The sequence below is a fragment of the Bubalus kerabau genome, chromosome 3 (assembly GCF_029407905.1).
Source record: "Bubalus kerabau isolate K-KA32 ecotype Philippines breed swamp buffalo chromosome 3, PCC_UOA_SB_1v2, whole genome shotgun sequence".
Classification (NCBI taxonomy): Eukaryota; Metazoa; Chordata; class Mammalia; order Artiodactyla; family Bovidae; genus Bubalus; species Bubalus kerabau.
Genome location: NC_073626.1, coordinates 46,770,852 through 46,790,574, shown reverse-complemented (window position 1 = coordinate 46,790,574; position 19,723 = coordinate 46,770,852). Strand labels below are relative to the sequence as shown.

Below are 19,723 nucleotides of genomic sequence, written 5' to 3'. Positions count from 1 at the left end.
AAATTATTAGATCTAATCAGGGAATTTAGCAAAGTTTCAGGATACAAAATCAATATCCAGAAATTACTTGCATTTCTATATACTAACAATGAAAAATCAGAAAAAGCAATTAAGGAATCAATCCCATTCACCACTGAAACAAAAAGAATTAAATATCTGGGAATAAACTTACCTAGGAGACAAAAGAACTGTACACAGAGAATTATAAGACACTAATGCAAGAAATCAAAGATGACATAAACAGATGTTCCTGGGTAGGAAGAATCAAGGATCTTCAATATTGTGAAAATGACTATACTACCAAATGCAACCTACAAATTACCAATGGCATTTTTCACAGAACCAGAACAAAAAATTTCACAATTCATATGGAAACACAAAAGACCCCGAATAGCTAAAGCAGTCTTGAGAAAGAAGAATGGAGCTGAAGGAATCAAGCTTCCTTGATTCCTTGATTTTATACTACAAAGCTATGGTCATCAAGACAGTATGATACTGGCACAAAAACAGAAATATAGACCAATGGAACAAGATAGAAAGCCCATAAATAAACTTAAGCACCTATGAGAATATACAATGGGGCAAAGACAGACTCTTCAATAAATGGTGCTTTGAAAACTGGACAGCTACATGTTAAAGAATGAAATTAGAACACTTCTTAATACCATACACAAGGATAAACTCAAAATGGATTAAAGACTTAAATGTAAGACCAGAAATTATAAAACTCTTAGAGGAAAACATAGGCAGAACACTCAATGACATAAATCAAAGCAAGATCCTCTATGACCCACCTCCTAAAGTAAGGGAAATAAAAACAAAAGTAAACAAATGGGACCTGATTAAACTTAAAAGCTTTTGCACAGCAAAGGAAACTCTAAGCAAGGTGAAAAGACAACCCTCAGAATGGGAGAAAATAATAGCAAATGAAACAACTGACAAAGGATTAATTTCCAAAATATACAAACAGCTAATACAACTCAATATCAGAAAAACAAACAACCCAATCAAAAGTGGGAAAAAGACCTAAACAGACATTTCTTCAAAGACATACAGATGGCTAACAAACACATGAGAAGATGCTCAAAATCACTCATTATTAGAGAAATGAAAATTGAAACTACAATGAGATATCATCTCACACATTATCAAAAAGTCTGGAGAGGTTATGGAGAAAAGGGAACACTTTTGAACTGTAGGTGGGAATGTAAATTGATACAGCCACTATGGAAGATGGTATGGTGATTCCTTAAAAAACTAGGAATAAAACCACCACATGACCCAGTAATCCCACTCCTGGGCATATACCCTGAGGAAACCAAAATTGAAAGAGACACACATATCCCATTGTTCATTGTAGCACTATTTAAAATAGCTAGAATATGGAAGCAATCTAGATATCCGTTGACAGATGAATGGATAAAGATGTTGTGGTATATATACCCAATGGAATATTATTCAGCCATAAAAAGGAATGCATTTGAGTCTGTTCTAACGAGGTGGATGAACCTAGAACCTATTATACAGAGTGAAATGAGTCAGAACGAGAAAGATAAATATCATATTCAAACATATATGGAATGTAGAAAAATGGTAATGAAGAATTTATTTATATGGCGACAATGGAGAAACAGACATAGAGAATATACTTATGGACATGGGGAGAGAGGAGGAGAGGGTTAGATGAATGGAAAGAATAACATGGGAACTTACATTACCATAAGTAAAATAGATAGACAGTGGGAATTTGCTGTATGGCTTAGGAAACTCAAACAGGGGCTCTGTATCAACCTAGAGGAGTGAGATGGGGAGGGAGATGGGAGGAAGTTCCAAAGGGGAGGGGATATATGTATACCTATGGCTGATTCATGCTGAGGTTTGATAGAAAACAACAAAATTCTGTAAAGCAATTATCCTTCAATAAAAAAGAAATTAATTTAAAAAAGAAAAAATAATAAAAAATAAATTAATTTAAAAAAAAGAAAAAATAATAAAATGAGGTGATGTGACATATAGTCCAGCTTGCTGTGGGACTAAACATCCCAGTTCCTTGGGAATCACAGCATACTTCCCAGAGGAAGTGATGTTAAAACGGAGGCCTAAAGTAGAAGTAGAAGTTGGCCGAGCAGCTACCCATCAAGAACACTGTAAGTCCAAAGGCTGGAAGGTCAGAGACGAGTAGTGTACTTAGAGATCTATGTTAAGTCACTTCAATCATGTCCGACTCTTTGCGACCCCATAGACGTCAGTCCACCAGGCTCCCCCATCCCTGGGATTCTCCAGGCAAGAACACTGGAGTGGGTTGCCATTTCCTTCTCCAATGCATGAAAGTGAAAAGTGAAAGTGAAGTTGCTCAGTCGTGTCCGACTCTTAGCGACCCCATGGACTGCAGCCTACCAGGCTCCTCCATCCATGGGATTTTCCAGGCAAGAGTACTGGAGTGGGGTGCCATTGCCTTCTCCAATTTAGAGATCTAGGGAAGTGCAAAACAAACTAAGGAACACCAAAAAAAGGTGTTCTATTCATCACTGGTGATTGGAATGCAAAAGTAGGAAGTCAAGAAATACCTGGAGTAACATGCAAATTTGGCCTTGGAGAACAAAATGAAGCACAGCAAAAGCCTACTGAATTCTGCCAAGAAAATGCATTGGTCATAGCAAACACCTTTTTCAACAACACAAGAGATGACTTTACACATGGACATTACCAAGTGGTCAATATCAAAATCAAATTTATTACAGTCTTTGTAGCAGAAGATAGAGAAGTTGTATACAGTCAGCACAAACAAGACCTGGAGCTGACTGTGGCTCAGATCATCAGCTTGTCACAGCAAACGTCAGGCTTAAACTAAAGAGAGTGTGAAAATCACTAGACTAGTCAGGTATGATTTAAATCAAATCTCTATGAATTTTCAGTGGTGGTAATCAATAGCTTCAAGAGATTAGATCTAGTAAGCTGTACCTGAAGACATATGGATGAAAGGTCTTAATGATCTTTCATCTATATGAACTATGGACAAAAAGATCTTAATGAACCAGAAAACTATGATTGTGTGGTCAGTCACCCAGGGCCAGACATTCTGGAGTGTGAAGTCAAGTGGGCCTTAGAAAGCACTGCTATTAATAAAGCTAGTGGATGGCACGGAATTCCAGTCAGAGCTATTCAAAATCCTAAAAGTTAATGGTTTCAAAGCATTGCACTGAATATGTTACAAATCTGGAAGACCCAGCATTGGTCACAGGACTGGAAAAGTCAATCCTCATCCAAATTCTCAAGAAGGGTAGTAATAAAGAATGTTCTAAGCATCAGACAGCTGCGCTCATCTCCCATGCTAGTAAGGTCATACTTAAAATCTTGCATTTTAGAATTCAGCATTATGCAAATGAAGAACTTTCAGATGTCCAAGTTGGGTTTAGAAAAGGCAGAGGAACCAGAGATCAAATTGTCAACATTTGCTGAATCACAGAGAAAGCAAGGAAATTCCAGAAAAATGTCTACCTGTGTTTCATTGACTACCCTAAAGTATTTGACTGTGTGGATTATAACAAACTGTGGAGAGCTCTTAAAGAGATGGGAATACCAGACCATCTTTCCTGTCTCTTTAGAAACCTGTATGTGGGTCAAGAAGCAACAGTTAGAACTCTGTCTGGAACAACTGATTGGTTCAAGATTGAGAAAGGAGTACAACAGGGATGTCTGTTGTCACCTTGTTTATTTAATCCATATGCTGAGTACATCATGAGAAATGCCATTTTAAATGCCATAAAATACAATAGAGTTTATAATATTCTCAAGACATTAAAAGCAATGTCAACTAATGTCCAAAGTCCCTTTAAATCTGGGAGAACGTGGCAAATTCATGTTGTACTGGTCTTTTTGTTGCAAGTGAAAGAAAACAATGCTAGCTTATGAAAAGAAATGAAAATATGATGTAAGGATAAAGGCATGCTTTACAGAGCCCAGAGGCTAGTTTACATCTGGCCAAGAAAGGGAGTGTGGTCAGGAAGTGGAAAACCATCTCTCTGTGTCTCCTCTTTCCTGTCATCACTTATTAGTCATCAGCTATTCTCCTCTTCTGCTTTCCCCATGAACTGGATCTCTCCAATCCCCACTGTGACAGTAGAGCATGAATAATGGTATGAATAATAAGATGGTAGAACTGTCTTGTTCTAATGTAAGTGATGGCAAAGATAAGTGACAACGTCTTAGTTCATAGTGTAAATTTTAAGACAAAAACTCCTGACTGATCCCAGGGCAGATGTCCACACCTGGTCTATTCAATGAGCATGAGAATTATAGGGTTATAGAATTCATATCTGCTGGCCATCCCAGACTATGTATTTGGAGAGAAAATCTCCCCAAAAGATGTCACTTCGAGGAAGGAAGAAACCTCAAAATTCTATTACATCACTAACAAACTAAAGACTTCTAGAAATTATGCCATTTAAAGTGTGTAACTACTGTGTCTACCAACCTTTCTTCCTAAGATGTAATACAGTTTAACAATCCTCTTTATCAATGTATTTTATTTGTTAACACGAGAGAAGCTATACTGAGTTAGATAGTTTTGGGTGTCTCCCTGACTGTCCAGTGGTTAAGACTCTACACTTTCATTGCAGACAATATGGGCTCATCTCTGGTCAGGGAACTAAGATCCTGTATGCCATTCAACACAACCAAAACAAACAAACAAAAAAATAGTTTTGAATGATGCCATTCTGAAGCAAAAACCATAGGATTTGTGAGAAAACTGTCCTGTTCAATGAGGTATTCTATAATTCTTCTGTAAGTAAAATTTCATAATAAAACTTTTTCAACAACATTTAAATAACATGATTAAGCCTCCTTTATAATATGACTCTTTAGTATGTAAATTTAAGTAGCCTAGAGATTAAATCATTTTTCTTTTTTTTTTTAATTTTATTTTTAAACTTTACATAACTGTATTAGTTTTGCCAAATATCAAAATGAATCCACCACAGGTATACATGTGTTCCCCATCCTGAACCCTCCTCCCTCCTCCCTCCCCATTCCATCCCTCTGGGTCGTCCCAGTGCACCAGGCCCAAGCATCCAGTATCGTGCATCGAACCTGGACTGGCAACTCATTTCATACATGATATTTTATATGTTTCAATGCCATTCTCCCAAATCTTCTGACCCTCTCCCTCTCCCACAGAGTCCATAAGACTGTTCTATACATCAGTGTCTCTTTTGCTGTCTTGTACACAGGCAAACATGCCAATAACATAATACAATCCCATTAGGAGATTTTAATGGATTTAGAAAACAGTATGGTTGACTTTCAGTGGATCAGGTATCACTGTATGATCCACACAACCTTTGACTGTGTGGATCATAATAAACTGTGGTAAGCTCTTACAGAGATGGGAATACCAGACCATCTTTCCCATAACCCTCTTACACTATTGGTGGGAATGCAAACTATTACAGCCACTATGGAGAACAGTGTGGAAATTCCTTAAAAAACTGGAAATAGAACTGCCTTATGACCCAGCAATCCCACTGCTGGTCATACAAACCAAGGAAACCAGAATTGAAAGAGACACGTGTACCCCAATGTTCATCGCAGCACTGTTTATAATAGCCAGGACATGGAAGAAACCTAGATGTCCATCAGCAGATGAATGGATAAGAAAGCGGTGGTACATATACACAATGGAGTATTACTCAGCCATTAAAAAGAATACATTTGAATCAGTTCTAATGAGGTGGATGAAACTGGAGCCCATTATACAGAGTGAAGTAAGCCAGAAAGAAAAACACCAATACAGTATACTAACGCATATATATGGAATTTAGAAAGATGGTAACAATAACTCTGTATACGAGACAGCAAAAGAGACACTGATGTATAGAACAGTCTTATGGACTCTGTGGGAGAGGGAGAGGGTGGGATGATTTGGGAGAATGGCATTGAAACATGTATAATATCATATAAGAAACGAATCGCCAGTCCAGGTTCGATGCATGATACTGGATGCTTGGGCCTGGTGCACTGGGACGACCCAGAGGGATGGTACAGGGAGGGAGGAGGGAGGAGGGTTCAGGATGGGGAACACGTGTATACTGGTGGCAGATCCATGTTGATATATGGCAAAACCAATACAATATTGTAAAGTTAAAAATATTAAATTAAATTAAATTAAAAAGTGACATTAAAAAAAAAAAAGAAACCTGTATGTAGGTCAAGAAGCCATAGTTAGAACTCTGTATGGAACAAATGATTGTTTCAAGATTGAGAAAGGAGTATGACACAGACGTCTGCTGTCACCCTGTTTGTGTAATCTATATGCTGAGTACGTCATGAGAAAGGCCAGGCTGGATGAGTTACAAGTTGGAATCAAGACAGGCTGGAGAAACATCAACAACCTCAGATATGCAGATGTTATGCCACTCTAATGGCAGAAAGCAAAGAGGAGCTAAAGAGCTTCTTGATGAGGGTGAAGGAGGAGAGTGAAAGTGCTGGCTTAAAACTAAATATTAAAAAAAAACAAACAAAAAAAACAACAACTAAGATTATGGCATACAGCCATGGGAAATAGAAGGGAAAGGTGGAAATAGTGACAGATTTCCTCTTCTTGGGCTCTAAAATCACTGCAAATGGTGACTGCAGTCATGAAATCAGAAGATGTTTGCTTCTTGTCAGGAAAACTATGACAAACCTAGACAGTATGTTGAAAAGCAGAGACATTACTCAGCCAACAAATGTCCATATAGTCAAGGCGATCATTTTCCCAGTGGTCATGCATGGTTGTGAGAGCTTGGACTGTGAAGAAGGTGGAGCACAGAAGAATTGATGTCTTTGAACTGTGGTTCTGGAGAATACTTCTGAGAGTCACTTGAACAACAAAGAGATCCAACCAGTCAGTCTTAACGGAAAGAAACTCTGAATGGTCATAGGAAGGACTGATGCTGAAGCTGAAACTCCAGTATTTTGGTCATCTGATGCAAACAGCTGACTCATTGGAAAAGTTCCTGATGCTGGGAAAGATTGGTCAGAAGGAGAAGAGAGTGTCAGAGTATGAAATGGCTGGATGGCATCACTGATGCAATGGACATGAACTTGGGTAAATTTCGGGAGATGGTGAGGGACAGAGGCCTGGCGTGCTGCAGTCCATAGGGTCACAAAGAGTCAGACACGACTAGGTGACTAAACAGCAACAACAATGATTTACCTTGTTGCCATGTCAACATAGCATAAAATTTTAAATATGCAAAGGTTAGCTTAAAAATACATCTATAATAAAAGAATCATGTTAAGTACAATATGATTTTTGAACTTGCAGATATATTTCAGTACTCTACATCTCATTTCCCGAGATGCCTCAGCAGCAGCACCTGTATTGCAGCCTTGAATTAAGACCTGAAGGACATGATTTAAATAACAATGTAATTTGAGATAGTCTTTGTATTCTAAGTACTCTGCACATGAACTCAAGTAATACTTTTGCACAAATGTCAACTCAGTGCATGGTTCTTTCATTTACATAGTTCCTCTCAGTCTGATGTTGATTAAAACACAGCTCATTATTGAGCTCATCTAAATATATCTATAAATATTTATCACAGCTGAATTCCACTTAGATTTAATCTGGAGGTCCTTAAATGTACATCGCAGCAGAAAATGAAAAGGATGACACCAGCTTAAAGTGTGAGATGTAACTTCATCCATATGAATCACAGCAGAAATCAATAGATTGTATGGGTAACAGCTTGGAATAGCCTTCCTATTCCCATCAAAATACCTATCCTTGAAGGTTTAGATCTAAACAGTAATGAGGCAAATCTATGAGTAACACATTCTTAAATGTGGTTTACGGATAAAATTTAGAAGTCTGCTTCTTTGAAGCCCAAACTAAAAATAGCTCTTGTTGAAAAGATTGAATGTTTTCTCATTAAGGTAGCAATCCACGGTTGTCCAAAGACTTTCCTAACATAAATCTCAGCCATATCCAAAGATGATGCTATTAAAACTTAGCTAGATCCAAGGAAGACATGTTAAACCAAGAAATGGCACCATTTTAAAAGCTAAATTTGTTCTAAGATCACATAGATAAACTGTTTATTTCAATATCTGGATTGGTAGCAGACTTTTTTTAGTGAATGCAGACATATTGACATTCAGTGATGGTTTATTACATGCCGTCTTTTGACATGAGTGGTGGCTCAGATGGTAAAGAATCTGTCGGCAATGTGGGCGACTCAAGTTTGGGAAGATACATGGGGAAGGAAATGGCAACCCACTCCAGTATTCTTGCCTGGACAATTCCATGGGCAGAGGAGCCTGGTGGGCTATGGGGTCACAAAGAGTTGGACAGGACTGTGCGACTAATACTTTCTTCACTTCCATAGAAGATAGGAAAAAATAAACAAACAAAAAAAACTGAGTTGTGCTGTTTACTGTTAGAAAAAAAAACATGTAGGTCACCTTGTCTGATCTCCCACTCAAGGCAATAGCCTTGTTCCAGTGAATTGTTTAAGAATTTGAAACATTTAGGAGCTGATATTATTTCAGGCAGGCTCCCTTGGTGGCTCAGATGATAGAGTCCTCCCTCTGTGCAAGAGACCAGGGTTCAGTCTCTGGGTCGGGAAGATCCCTTGGAGGAGGGCATGTCAACCCACTCCACTATTCTTGCCTGGAGAACCCCATGGACAGAGGAGCCTAGTGGGCTACAGTCCATGGGGTCACAAAGAATCAGACAAGACTGAGCGACTAATGCACGTATTATTTCAGCTGTTTCATCATTTACAATTGTTAGAAGTTCTTCCCTAATGCAAGCTACAATGTTCTACCTATTGCTTCCATCTCTTTGTCCTAATACAACTTCAAAAAGTATCAGTTTGGTCCTTGCCTCTGAAACGTTCATAATCTAATTGGAATTTTAGGTTTATTTCAAAAGGCAAGTATCAAAGAATTCATCCATATTTTTCACACCTGATATGGAAACCATTGAATTAAATTAGTGGAAAATGCAAATCCTTAACTTCTTCATTTAACTAATTTCAAAGCAAACATTCTGTTTCATATATTATTAATACATATTGCATTTAGAATGACAACAAATGCTTTCATAATTGAAAGTTTATTTTACAAGCTAGAAACATACACTGCTAAAATAAATTTTTCTTCTTTTATTAGTGAAATGTATCTATTATTGATGAATATAAATTGGACAGAATTCAGAATAAATTTCCAACCCTTTTATGAAGCATAATAAAAGGACACAATCTCAATAATCTGTGGATCTATGAATTTCCATATGTAATTGAAAGGGTTATTTCATTTATGAGATAATTTGGATATTTTCAATCTTTCCATTTTATAGAAAGCAAAACAAGCCAGGAAGAATAAACATATCATATATGTTCAAACATCAATTACTTGTAAATACGGAAATATAATAAAGTCTCCTGTCTTCTAAACAAGTTCATTTTGTCTTTCTTTCATTGCGTGATAAATCCTGAAATTGGAAATTTACCCTAAGTTAGTGATAATACTCACACCCACAAAAATTATTTGATAATGATTTTTCAATTATTTTTGCCTCTTTTGATGTGATCTTTAAAGGGGAATGGGTTATGCTAAAAAGGTTTGAAATTAATTAAATGATAAAAATCTTTCTGTTGTATAATAATGCATACAAAACCTTTTATATTTTCAGTAAATGTCACATATCTTATTTTTTGCAGCACATATCTTATATTTGTTCTAGTTAAATGAGCCAAGGATGTGAACCTGAAGTCTTGGTTTTTTGTTTTTAAAAGCATCAGTAACTTTGCAAATGCTAATAGGTAGATGCTGTTTTTCATCATATTCTTTGCACTTATTTTTTTTAAATAAACCAAATGCTCAGTAAATTCTTTTTTTTCAGTAAATTCTTAATAGCCTCACACAATTTCCATTATCTCCAATTTCTTTTTGAAAATCTGTATCATTCCTTATGCTTTATCTTAGCTCATCTTTTGAACACATAGCTAGTTTCAGAAAATAAGTACAATAAACACAAATAGGAGATTATTTTTTTTTTCAAAGAAGATGAAGAAAATATTCAGGTGCTATCTCAGTTATGAGATCTTATTTATAATATCTTGCCATTTTACATTTATATAATTATTCCTAGTGGTTCTCTAAGTTTTAAAGTGTTTCAGATAGTATGAACTCAAATAAATATTAATTGAGGATTTGTATAACTACACCTACATTTGTATTAAAACTGGTTGAGCCATAACTTAATTTTTTCTAATATCAAAACATGAAATTTTATTCAACCAAATCTTCAACTTCTCCTAGTCTTATTAATGCTTCTCAAAGCCTTAAATATGTACCTAGGCCCCAATTTTCTGGAAAAAAAATGAGAGAATGTTTTCAGTAAATGAAAAAATAATAATAAACATTTAACAACTGTAAAAAGATAATAATATATATATATATATATATATATATAATGAAAAATCCATATGAGAAATGGATGAAAAATCCAAGCTACATAAACTATACTAGATTAACAATAAATACAGATGTGCTACACTAGGCAGCCCAAGCAATGATTAAAACATGGAGAAGAATATAAAGGATGATATTTTGCTTATCTAAAAAACAAATATGAACCAACAAAAATACCAAAAATCAAGAAATTACTTTTGATGCTATTTCTTTCCATGCACTTACCATTTCTAGATTTTTTTCTTTCCTTAATTGTAAAACTCATTGAAAGAATTGCCTATATCTAAGTGTCCGATTCTTCTCGTATTATTCTCTTTTAAATACACTCCACTACTTAGCTTCTCCACTAGGATATCTAATAGACATCTCAAATTCAAATATGTAAAAATGAATTTTGATATTTTTGAATTTGAATGCTCCTAAATCCAAGCTTTCACTAGCTTAAGGTGACGACTTTGGTGACATCCATTGAGTTCTTTCTGTTTTAAAAATCCTTTTTCACAGTCCATTTGTCAACAAATAATTTTGGCTCTGCTTTCAAAGTTTGTCCAGAACATGAGAGTTCTCACTGTCTCTATTTCTCTCTCCCTGATCCAAGCTACCATGCTCTCTCTTATTGCATTAGAAGGCTGTAAAGTGCTTCTCTGCTTCTCCTCTTGGGCCCAGTCTCAGCTGAGGGTCCCCTAGAAGAAGATTTTAAGAAAAGTATTCAAGCAAATGTAGTTGATTTGGGACATTTTCTCCAGAAGCACTCTTGATAAATGGAGAAGTGAAGAGAAAAAAATAGATAAAACTTATGTCATGAGCAAGATATCACTGTCAGCAATTTGAACTTAATTAAGAAGGGGTCACACGTCTCAGTTATCCCTGCAAAAGAGTGAGAGAGAGCTGGGGTATTTATCCAGTGATCACCATTAGTCATAAGGTGAGAGCTTCTGATCTGTGCTCCATAGCACTTTTAATGGTCTAGGTATGTGAACAGATTATAGTCTCACTTTCTTTAAGAGAGAGCACAGAAAAGGCTTCATTCAAAAAAATCATAGGAATTGGAAGTCAGGCTGGAGAGTTAAGTGATGAGCAGATAAGAGCGTATTATGTGTTAACACATATATGCGGAGTCTAGAGAAATGGTATAGATGAACCTATTCGCAGGGCAGGAATAGGGACACAGACATAGGGAACAGATGTGAGGATATGGGGGAGAGATAAGTGTGGGGATGAACTGGAAGATCAGGATTGATATATATATGTATATCCTATGTGTTAAATAGATAACTAGTGGGATGGATTGGGTGCGAGGCAGGCGAGAAGAAGGGAGGTCCAAAAGGGAGGAGATATATGTGTACATATCGCTGATTCACTTCATTGTACAGCAGAAACTAACACAACATTGTAAAGAAACTATACCCCAACTAAAAAAAAAAAAGAGTGAAGTCAATACCACATTTGATACACGTTCTATTTTAAATCCAGCAACAGAGTGAGCCTGCAAAACATAAGTCAGATCATTCACTCCTCTGCCCGAATCCTTCTAATGGATTTTCATCTCACTTTGAGAAAACAAAATCTCAAGTCCATATGGTGCTTTACAAGATCTTATTAGATATTTCGTCTGGTCCCCAACTACATCTCTTTTCCTTGCCATTAACTCCTTGCTTTTCTACACCTGCCTTGGGTATGATTCTACATCAGGGCTTTTGCTCTAAAGGTCTTCTTTGAAATGTCCTTTCCCTGGATGTCTGTATGGGGTTATCACTCCTTTCTGAAGATCTTTGCTCAATTGAGAACTTTCCTGACCATCCAATTGTAAAATAAACCCATACCTGTCATTCCATTTTTTTTCCCACAGCACTTAACTCCATCTAAAATTTTAGTGTACATACTTTACTTATTGCTTTTGTTCATTGTTTCTCAACTCCCAATAGATATGAGGTCCACAAGGACAGCGATTGTTTCTACCTTGTTCATTTCTCTATCACCTATCCTCCTAATAAAACTGAACTAATAGACCCACAAGGAAAAAACAACAAAAACCCAAAACCCAAACAATGATTGCAACATCGAATATCATTGAGTATCATTATTTATTAAGAAGAAGTAATACCAGTGTTAGTCACTCAGTCCGACTCTTTGCAACCTCATGGACTGTAGCCCTGCCAGGCTCCTCTGTCTGTGGAATTCTCCAGGCAAGAATACTGGAGTGGGCTGCCATTCCCTTTTCCAGGGGAATCTTCCCAACCCAGGGATCGAACCCAGGCCTCCTGCATTGCAGGCAGATTCTTTACCATCCAAGCTACCAGGGAAGCCCCTCATTATTTAATAAGAGAGATAGCAAATAATCAGGAAAAAAGTTCTCAATCTTTGATTTATGTATATTATTTGTCAAATGAGCTTTTATATATAGGGCAAAGGATAAGTTGATATCTTTCAGAAAATTTTTATTTTGTACACTCTCACATAGATATTCTCTTTATAAAGTGAGGGCAGTTTTTTATTCAGGCAGTCTTAGAGAAGGGATCCAAGGTACCTTAATTTAATTATGTTTCCAGCTCTGATTTGACATATTAATAAAACATGGAGTACTTGACCCAGTTGTTTTCACATTTTTAAGTAATACAAATAGATTTAAAGCAGCTTTATGTTGAACCAAATATAACATAGACAACATTTGAACCCTGTGTGGGATGCGGGCTGTTGGCCCCTGCTATTTGCACCTGCCATGCTTTTCACAGGGCCATATCCTGAAATAAGTCATTCTAGGGAGGCAGTTCAGGTTTTGAAGTCAGGCATACAAAGGAATCTGAAGGTTCAGATTTAGATGGACTGCTCCTTTAAAGGAGGTCTACCACCTCCACAAAAAGTAGACCTCTTGCTTACGGATATTCAATACTTTCCAATGGGATTTAACTTTGTGGCTCTGGAAAAAAAGAGTAAAAATAGGTGATAGAAAAGACACAGATCTATGAAGCTAGCAAGTTATCATTTCCTTCCTAAATAGCAAAATTGGAATTTTTTTAAAAAAACTTTATTTTATATAGATTTCAAAGATTTCTTGAAGATATAATTAATTCTTACTCAATTAATAATTGAAAAGTTGAAAATAATTGAAAAGTTGCCTGTATTCTTCTTCCCAAATTAGAGGGACTATACCTTGAATTCACCTCTGTTGTGAGTACAGGAACTTTTGTTTTTCTAATATTGTTTTATCTGAAGTTCATTTCTAATACCAAATTCTTAAAATTGCTTCTTGAATAATTCATTATTTAAATTTATGGTCAAGAAACATTTCAAGCCAATAAAATTATCATATCATATATATGAGTAACACAAGAAAATGTTAATAGAAGATATTTCTGGCTTACTTTTCTAGATAATTGCTATAAATTTTCAGTTTGTGGATCAAAATAATCTGTGGGAAAAAAAAAAAAAACTAGGTCTACCAAAGTGTTCTTGAAGTATATAGCATTAGATTAACCTACAGCTAAGTAGGAGGTGGAGTGTAATTATTAGATTTGTATAAATTCCACCCAAGCATTGTATATGGCATTTATAGGTTTATCTATAGTCACAAAAAAATCTGTTTTGCCTGACTTCTTCCTCTGCTACTAATAAGTCAATATAGCTTAGCAAGATAAAAGATAATTCTTGCATTGTGTTTGTCATTTAATAATATATTCATAAATAGACAACGAATCACTAAAAATCATATCATCTGCCAATTGCAAATTAGAATTGTGTCATTGAAATTAACCTTTAGAATTACACACACATGTGTTTTTGAACTGAAATATGTGCAATTTGATGCACTTTCTCTAAGCTTCCTTTTTGCATTTGTGAGAATAGTTAGCATGACCTAAACATAAATAGAGAAAAACAAAAAGAAAAGGAAAGAACAGCAAAGATCTAAGTCTGAATGGAATTTCACTAATCACATCATTGATGCAGCTGCATGGAAATTCTTGAGTTACATGTGTTTCTTTGCCTAAAGCAGAGCAAGACACACAACACCAAAGAAAACAGATAAGGTCTAATACCTCTGTTCTGCCTGTTCTTAGTTCCAAATACAAGAAGCTTCAAGGACCAAGAGAGAAAAGAAGATGATCATCCTCTAAAATTTGGGAAACCTTACCAAGCATGTCTGTCTTACTTGCTATTCTTGTCAGCTCCACTCTTTCTATGCCTATGGAAGCATGCAATGTGGAAGCAAACAGGAGGGAAATGAGATCATTACTTATCCAAGTGAGAAATTGCAGCTAGGCTAGAGCAGGGAAGAGAGGTGGAATCAATATTTGTTGGGTGATTTAATCTTTTTAATCCTTTAGGTGAAATTTTATTTCAAGAATTTAAAACTGTAGCTAGTTCTAGTTGAGTTGGAGTACATCATAGTTTGTAGAAAAAAAGATTTCAACATTAGCTCCAAATGCTCACAGCTTGTAAATTTCTTAAATTTAGATAGGTATTATACTCCTATGTGGATTGAATATGAGGAGGAAGACCTGCCAGTAACACTTCTCTGGAGTTCATCATTGTAAGAGGGAGAGGAGCTGCAAATCAACCCTTAAAAAAGCAAAGGAACAATGGGCATGAAGAGAGGAAAGATACACAAATAAAGAGAAAAGAACATTGGACTGAAGACTCAAAAACAAGGCATGGTTAAAAATTATTTTAAAAAGCAGATGACAATCTTGGGAAAATACTGCTTGAGAATTTCCAAAAATGGAATAGGATGGTCGCTTCTCTGGAAACAGAGTAAAGACTCATGAATGAGCTAAGACAAAGACAAAGAACAAAAAGCAGATGAATTAAAATAGATAAACTAAAAAATTATCTATATTTTACTACTCCTTTCCCCAATGTTTTATGATTTGATGACCCATTTTGCATCTTAATGATTGTCTTTTTGTCGTTTATTAGGGTTCTAATCCGGAGAAGGCCATGGTACCCAACTCCAGTACTCTTGCCTGGAAAATCCCATGGATGGAGGAGCCTGGTAGGCTGCAGTCCATGGGGTCACGAAGAGTTGGACATGACTGAGCGACTTCACTTTCACCTTTCACTTTCATGCATTGGAGAAGGAAATGGCAACCCACTCCAGTGTTCTTGCCTGGAGAATCCCAGGGACGGGTGAGCCTGTTGGGCTGCCGTCTATGGGGTCGCACAGAGTTGGACACGACTGAAGAGACGCAGCAGCAGCAGCAGCAGGGTTCTAATTACTTTCATAATTTTTTTAATTTTTTTAAAAATCTAAGTGCTAGCTTATTTAACTGACCTATGTATTCTTTTTTGCTGTTGTGATTTTCCTTTTCCTATAGATTCTTGCTTCTTTTCTATTTAGAGAAAAATTTTCAATATTCCTTTTAAGATAGGCTTAATATTGCTGTATTATTTTAGTTTTCACTTATTTGAGAAATTCTTTATCTCTCCTTCTATTCTAAATGATAATCTTGCTGAGTAGAGCATCCTAGGTTGCAGGTTTTTCCCTTTCTGGACTTTGAATATACCTTGCCACTTCCTTCTACTAATTATCATCCTAATTATAAATGGGTTAAACCCACCAGTTGAAAGACACAAAGTTGCTGGATGAAAGAAAAGGCACACCTATTATGCTGTCGAGATGGCAAGAATACACAGAAGAACTGTATAAAAAAGATCTTCACAACCAAGATAATCACGATGGTGTGATCACTGACCTAGAGTCAGACATCCTGGAATGTGAAGTCAAGTGGGTCTTAGAAAGCATCACTACGAACAAAGCTAGTGGAGGTGATGGAATTCCAGTTGAGCTATTCCAAATCCTGAAAGATGATGCTGTGAAAGTGCTGCACTCAATATGCCAGCAAATTTGGAAAACTCAGCAGTGGCCACAGGACTGGAAAAGGTCAGTTTTCATTCCAATCCCAAAGAAAGGCAATGCCAAAGAATGCTCAAACTACCGCACAATTGCACTCATCTCACACGCTAGTAAAGTAATGCTCAAAATTCTCCAAGCCAGGGTTCAGCAATATGTGAACTGTGAACTTCCTGATGTTCAAGCTGGTTTTAGAAAAGGCAGAGGAACCAGAGATCAAATTGCCAACATCCGCTGGATCATGGAAAAAGCAAGAGAGTTCCAGAAAAACATCTATTTCTGCTTTATTGACTATGCCAAAGCCTTTGACTGTGTGGATCACAATAAACTGTGGAAAATTCTGAAAGAGCTGGGAATACCAGACCACCTGATCTGCCTCTTGAGAAATTTGTATGCAGGTCAGTAAGCAACAGTTAGAACTGGACATGGACCAGTAGACTGGTTCCAAATAGGAAAAGGAGTTCATCAAGGCTGTATATTGTCACCTTGTTTATTTAACTTATATGCAGAGTACATCATGAGAAACGCTGGACTGGAAGAAACACCAGCTGGAATCAAGATTGCCAGGAGAAATATTAATAACCTCAGATATGCAGATGATACCACCCTTATGGCAGAAAGTGAAGAGGAACTCAAAAGTCTCTTGATGAAAGTGAAAGTGGAGAGTGAAAAAGTTGGCTTAAAGCTCAACATTCAGAAAACGAAGATCATGGCATCCGGTCCCATCACTTCATGGGAAATAGATGGGGAAACACTGGAAATAGTGTCAGATTTTATTTTTCTGGGCTCCAAAATGAATGCAGATGATGACTGTAGCCATGAAATTAAAAGACACTTACTCCTTGGAAGGAAAGTTATGACCAACCTAGATAGTATATTCAAAAGCAGAGACATTACTTTGCCAACAAAGATTGTCTAGTCAAGGCTATGGTTTTTCCTGTGGTCATGTATGGATGTGAGAGTTGGACTGTGAAGAAGGCTGAGTGTGGAAGAATTGATGCTTTTGAACTGTGGTGTTGGAGAAGACTCTTGAGAGTCCCTTGGACTGCAAGGAGATCCAACCAGTCCGTTCTGAAGGAGATCAGCCCTGGGATTTCTTTGGAAAGAATGATGTGAAAGCTGAAACTCCAGTACTTTGGCCACCTCATGCGAAGAGTTGACTCATTGGAAAAGACTCTGATGCTGGGAGGGATTGGGGGGCAGGAGGAGAAGGGGACGACAGAGGATGAGATGGCTGAGATGGACTGACTCGATGGACGTGAGTATGAGTGAACTCCGGGAGTTGGTGATGTACAGGGAGGCCTGGCATGCTGCGATTCATGGGGTCGCAAAGAGTCGGACATGACTGAGCGACTGATCTGATCTGATTATGCTGCCTCCAGGACATTCACCTCAACTCTAAAGAAAAACATAGGCTCAAACTGAAGGGATGAAAGAAGATGCTCCAAGCCAGTGGCAGTCAAAAGACAGTGGGCACAGTCATACTTATACCAGACAAAATAGACTTTAAGCCAAAAAAAGGTGACAATACACAAAGATAGACCATATATAATGATAAAAGGGACAATTCACCAGGAAGACATAAGAGTTATTAGTACATATGCACCTATGTAGGAGCACCAGCATATATATAACAATTGTTAGTGAACTTAAAGGGAGAAATTGACAGCTATATGAAATATTATACCAGATGGATCTGACAGATTTGTATAGGACATTCCATCCAAATGCAGCAGAAAACACAGTTTTTCTCAAGCACACATGGAACTTTCTCAAGGGTAGAACATACAGTGGTATACTACTTAGTCGTTATGAAATCTTGCCATTGGCAACAACATGGATGGACCTTGAGTATATTATGCTAAGTGAAGTAAGTCAGACAGAGAAGGACAAATACTGTATAATTTCACTCATATGTACAATATAAAAAACAAACAACAAAATCCAAATAAATGCACAAATCAAACCAAATCAAAAGAAACATTCAGATACAGGGAACAGAGTAGTGCGTAGCAGGGAAGGGATTGGGGGAGCGTGAAATGAGTGAAAAGGATTAACTGTATGTGATGAACGGAATCTAAATTTTTGGTGGTGGAGCTCTCTACAAGTGTGTACAAAAGTAGAAACATAATGCTATAGAGATGAAATAAATAATGATATAAACCAATGCTACCTCAAAAAATTAATTAAAATAAAAAATAGAACAGTGTAATGAGACTTGAAATTCTAGGGAAGAATTTAAAACATTCACCAGAGGCACTAGAAACTAGAACCAACACTTAGCTGAGAAATAACCCAGACATAGGAGAATGAGATAAAAATTTGTAAGGTAAGATAATAGATACAAGTAAGTATAGTCTAAAAATTAAATCAACCACTGAGAAAATTGAGCACTAAGCAAAGAATAGAAATTTTTTTAAATATGAGACTCAAATCGGATGACATGTATCCATACAGTTTTAGCTAATATGAGTAAGGATCATAGAGAAAAACTTGCTACTTCTCAAAAAGCAAAATATCAGGTTGACTAAAATTATTTCTTTACAGAACAAAAGGACAAACATATTTAGAAAAATATGTACAGAATCAGATTTTAAAACTATATTGCTATTAACAATGTTATGTCCAGTCAATCTTACATTCACTTGCTGAGGGATGGGATGGGGAGGGAGGTGGGAGGGGGGTTCAGGATGGGGAACACATGTGCACCCGTGGCTGATTCATGTCAATGCATGGCAAAAACCACTATAATATTGTAAAGTAATTAGCCTCCAATTAATATAAATAAATTTTAAAAAACTACACTCTGCCAAGAAAGGGGAATTTAGATCTACAAATTCAATACATATATCAAAATTAAGACACTGACATTGGGGGAAAAGTATGAATAACTATAGTTTTGGCTTCCCTGGTGGCTCAACAGTAAAGACTCTGCCTGCCAATGTAGGAGACATGGGTTCAGTCCGTGGGTTGGGTCAGGAAGAGCTCCTGGAGGAGAAAATGGCAACCCATTGCAGTATTGTTGCCTGGGAAATCCCATGGAAAGAGAAGCCTAATGGGCTATAGTCCATGAGGTGGCAAAGAGTCAGACATGACTTAGCAAATAACAACAACAATCAGAGTTGAATATTAAAACCATATTATAGAATACAGCAAATAATGTGTAAATAAGCATGCAGAAAAAAGGAAATGATGAAAACTATTATACAAAAATTGTAAATTATATCATCATATTGTATAAGATATATTTAGCCTATAATTGTAGGTAAGAAGAGCCATAATTATACTAAATGTTTTGTTATCAGTGGCAAAATTCTGAAATTACTCTATAGATTTTAGTCTTCAGGATGGTATAAATGAAATTATAAAGAGATATGTGGAATCATTAAAAATTGTAAATAATACAGA

The 19,723-nt window shown here is 36.5% G+C and overlaps 1 protein-coding gene across 1 annotated transcript in view; it reads right to left on the bottom strand.

Annotated features, from left to right (window-relative positions):
• HCRTR2 (hypocretin receptor 2) overlaps positions 1 to 19,723 on the bottom strand; it is a 137,138-nt gene that overhangs the window by 81,706 nt on the left and 35,709 nt on the right. The gene's annotated exons all lie outside the window — the stretch shown is intronic.